At 34.7% G+C, this 4807-nt stretch overlaps 1 pseudogene; it reads right to left on the bottom strand.

The window, feature by feature from the left end:
• Window positions 1-4215: 4215 nt before the first annotated feature.
• On the bottom strand, window positions 4216-4315 carry LOC138818866 (U6 spliceosomal RNA; annotated as a pseudogene).
• Between the last annotated feature and the right edge of the window lie 492 nt (window positions 4316-4807).

Here is a 4807-nt window from a genome sequence, read left to right as displayed (position 1 = left end):
TTATCCACCTTGAGTTTCACAGAAAAAACCAGAGAGCAATACCTATTTCTTCAAGTCGGTCAAAATCACTCCATGAATATTTCTTAAAAATATAACCAATTTAAGATTTAAAATACATATTTTGTACTGACAGTCATCTTACAGCAATAAATTACTACCTGATTATATGTGTATCTTTTTACCTAACATATATTAAGAACTGAAAATGATCGCTTTTATCTAACTTATGTTGTAAATGCTTTGATTATGATGATGTTATTAACAAATAAAATGTACAGAAGGGTGGTTCCACTGAAATGACAGGACAGAACACTGATAAATAAAACAACATTGCAACACAGTTCTTTTCAGCCTCACCCTGTTCATATTGGCAAGCAACATTGCAACAGCACACACACACACACACAAACACAGACACACATAAACACATATGTGTGCACACGTTCACACACATATACATGCATGCCAAATTCAGGGTTTATTGTACAAAAAAGTTCAAATAAAATATTAGTGATTAGGACAAATGATAATTTGCCTTATTACAAAATAATACATAATTCAGTCACCATGGTAGTTACATTTCATCTGCCCCTCCACTTGTGACCACTTAATTTATTTTAGGTAATTCTTTAACTAATTCATTCCTTCATTAGTTAAATACTAATACTAGAGCTTGAACTCAGGGCCTAGCTCTGTCCCAGAATTTGTTATGATTTTGTTTTAGTTTTCTCAAGTCTAGCATTTTATTGCTTGTACCACAGCTCCATTTCTAGATTTTGCTGGTTACTTTCAAACCAGAATCTAATGGACTTTTTTTCTTGCTCTGGTTTCAAACCACAATCATCAGATTTTGTCTTTCTGATTAGCTAGGAATAAAGACATGAGCCACCAGTGTGGCTCCTACTTTTTCCTATACATATCTATTGCACATACTTAGATAGCAATTTAATATTGAGAGTATAGAAGCAAGATGTATAGTGATTATATTGTTCTGTCAGAAATTCAAGTTAGTAATGTAAATTTCTTCTTAAGACCATACACAAAAAATACTTAAGAAGAAATCTGATGATGATGATGATGATGATGATGATGATGATGTGTGTGTGTGTGTGTGTGTGTGTGTGTGTGTGTGTGTGTGTGTGTCTGTACTGTTGCAATGTTTCACATGTAAGCACTGTGCAGGGATGTCCAGACATTCACAGTAATTGCGTGAATATCTGCCTTGAGCTACCAACTCATGGACAATGTCTAAGTGTCCACTCTAGGCTTCCCGATGAAGATGGGTATACTCATCCTCATCCCTAGTATTCATAGGAGTGTCCTTTTTGGAAATTAGTCTCCGCACCGTAGTAAGCGGCAAGAAAAGCACTCTACCACTGAGCCACTTTCCCAGCCCAAGGATTAAGATTCTTGTTTGTAATTTGGTCAGAGCTATATCTCTTTATGTAGGGTACTAAAAATGTATTTACTAATTCCCAGTTAATATATAAATTCTATTTCCATCTCTTTTAACAAATAAAAAATAAAATTGTTTGCTTTGTAAATGGATCAGAAGCATGGATTTTTTGGCTAGCTATGTGATTGCACATCTCTCTCTCTCTCTCTCTCTCTCTCTCTCTCTCTCTCTCTCTCTCTCTCTCTCTCTCTCTCTCTCTCTCTCTCTCTCTCTCTTTCATGATTCTCAGAGACAATATAGTTGCTCCATAATTATCCTAATTTATTTTGCTTTTATACTTTTGGTTGCATCATTTCACTTTCTGCTCTACCATTTAACAAATCAGCACACATAAACAGAACCACAGAAGTTGTTCTGTGGCTCAAGTGGTAGAGCACTTGCCTTGATTTGAAGAGCTCAAGGACGGTGCCCAAGCCCAGAGTTCAGGCCCCACAACTAATTTTTTTAAAAAAGAATCTAAATCCTTGATAATTCTTGGAACAGATCTGACTGAAATCAGTTGAATCACACTTTTCCTGCACAATGAAAGAAAAGGTCCAGGCTAGGAAAGCAGCTAGAGAAGGCAGGCAGATTGTATCTGTGACAAAATTTTGTGGAAAATGGTACACAGGATTACTTACTGGAGATCCACTTGCACTGGAAGCATGATGCTGAACTATTGATTGCTGATTCTGAACTATTGCTTTGATCATTATATTCTCCAAGAAGAAACAATGAAATTTAATTGATATCAAAGGACTACTAATATATTTTGACTTCTCATTAAGCATCTTCAATCATCAAAATCACCTGAAGAGAATAGATAGGCCTACTTTTTTTTTTTTTTGGTCCGGTCGTGGGGCCTGAACTCTGGCCTGAGCATTGTCCCTCAGCTCTTCAGCTCAAGGCTAGTGCTCTACCACTGGAGCCACATCGCCACTTCCGGCTTTTTTCTTTTTGCTTATGTGGTGCTGAGGAATCGAACCCAGGGCCTCTGGCATGCAAGGCAAGCGCTCTACCACTGACCCACTTTCCCAGCCCAGGCCTAATTTTTTAGATGGAAACAAGTGTTTAAAAAAAAACAAGAATTTAGGTAGTCATACAAAGGACTTCTATTTTACTACTGCATTATACATTTTTTTCTAATGTTGGTTACCAATAAATAATGGATCTATTAGAAAGCTCTTAAAGCTCATATATTGAATAGTAATTTCTCTTACACTATATCTTTGTATTTCCCAAATCATTTACATAGTAGGCTTTGTTTCCTATTTTCTCCTTCCTAGAATAAGCTGCATATGAAGACACCACTGTCCCTCATTTTCAGTCTGTGCATTTTAATACGGAGGAAAATCTTTCCTCTGCTCTCTATCAATTCAGTACTCCCCACTTACCATAATTTAAAATAGTAAAAATGGAAAAAGAGAAAATAAATCATGGTGAAAAAACATGCAGAAAATTCACCGGATTTTTCTGACCATTTCAACCTACGTGAACTATTGGGGAAATACATGGACACCTCATTCCCACTGGTACTCAAAGTCTCTGGTTAGGCAATTCTGATGAAGACAAGGAACAAGATGAAAACGTGAGGAAGGTATCAATTGCAAGAAAATAATGGAGAAGAATCCATGCAAATTTCTTCTTTGAGATGTTGAAATTAATCGGCTTACTATAGTGCTGAGACTACTTTCCAAAAAGGCCACTCATATGTATACTAGAAATGAGGTAAGTATACCCCTCTTCATCGGGAATCCTAGAGTGGACATTTTGACATTGTCCATGAGTTGGTAGCTCAAGGCAGATATTCATGCAAGAATTCTGAATGGCTTGGCACCCCTGCACAGTGCGTATATGTGGAATAATACCAGAATGGATTCTTTCTTACTTCATCATGATGCAGATACCAATCCCCAAACTAAAGGCCTCTTGACCTCCTTAAATATTGTTTCTCGGGATAGAAATAGCAAAGATACGCTGTATCTCCTTCTGTTTAAACATGATTTCAAACCGTACTGAAGAACAACTTGGAAGAAACTGCATTTGATATTGCCAAAAGCATAAGTATGTATCACTAACTCTTTGAAGTTGTGGAAGGCTGTACAAATTGTTCTCCTATGTAGTCATGGTTTGGTTAAGTTTCTTAAATTTCAAAAGTGCCAGTCCATCCTTTCTGTCCCTACAAAATATTTTTATAATACAAAATAACAGCAAGATCTTAATTTAAAAATTTATGGATTCCATGTTATTCTTCCACGTGAATTGCCTGACTTTGATGACAAAATGTATTCAAGAGTTTTTTGTATGCATCTATAATGATTTCTGCAGAGTTTGTGATTTTTTTAATTTTATCTTATCTGTTGAAAGAATAGTATAGAAATTAAAGATATTCCTGGTGATTGTCTGAAAAAAGTATCTATGTTTGTATAAAGTCCATAATCTATTTCATTGTCTTCTAGATATAATACTTAAAGTCTACATTGTTTTATAATATATAGGTTCATTAATAAATGTGTCCTTTCAGATTACATTCCATATAGGAAAAGTTTAAGATTCCTTTTTCTTAAGTCTTTATATTATTTTATTTCTTTGGGATAAAAAGATAATGTTATCTAATTTCAAGTATTGTAAAGGTTATGCTATGTAAGGGCCTTTCGAAGGTGAAAGTTTAATACACTGATGTCAAACTAACCTTTAATTCTATGAATTACAGGTTTTGTTACACTTGTATTTTTGTAATCAACTTTTTAATAACTGTTTTTCATTGCATTTGAAGAATGAAAAATATGGAATAATTCACAAATTTTCATTCCATCCTTGTGCAAGTGCCATGTTAATGTCTGTATTGTTGTAATTTGTGTAGACCTGCTGCTGAAGCATGTAGTACCCTCTAAATTTAAGTAGTTAACGATGTAATCTTTATACAGGCATATATCCTTGGTTGCCTATTTGTAACAAGGAACCTTTATTGTTACTAAAAATGCTATTGATCTTATTTCTCTAAATTTCTATGTATAGTGGAAAAAACTTATATTGTTTGGTCGATTGCTCATATTTGCAATTTTTTGTCAATGACTATTTTGTCGTTTTCATTTTAAATTTGATCATATTTTGAAGCCTTTATAGCTAAGTTCAAAGGTAATGGCTTTTCAAGTACTTATTTATCAACTGAGTTAGCTTTGTGGAGCTAATGGATTCAAAGTAAGCCTTGCTTAAGAGCTACTTCTAAACTTCTGCAGCTTAAAATTTTCTAAATGAGGTCTCAGTGGTACAAATGTCTTTCTGTCCCTTCACCCTTCTTCCATGTAGGAACAGATCAACCAGAATATCTTACCTGACAGCATAGATTGTCTTACTGGAACAAAACTAATC

Source organism: Dipodomys merriami, unplaced genomic scaffold, assembly GCF_024711535.1.
Source record: "Dipodomys merriami isolate MVZ:Mamm:240054 unplaced genomic scaffold, mDipMer1.0.p SCAF_784, whole genome shotgun sequence".
Lineage (NCBI taxonomy): Eukaryota > Metazoa > Chordata > Mammalia > Rodentia > Heteromyidae > Dipodomys > Dipodomys merriami.
Note: the sequence above shows the minus strand (reverse complement) of the source record. Positions and strands in the feature narration are given on the sequence as shown.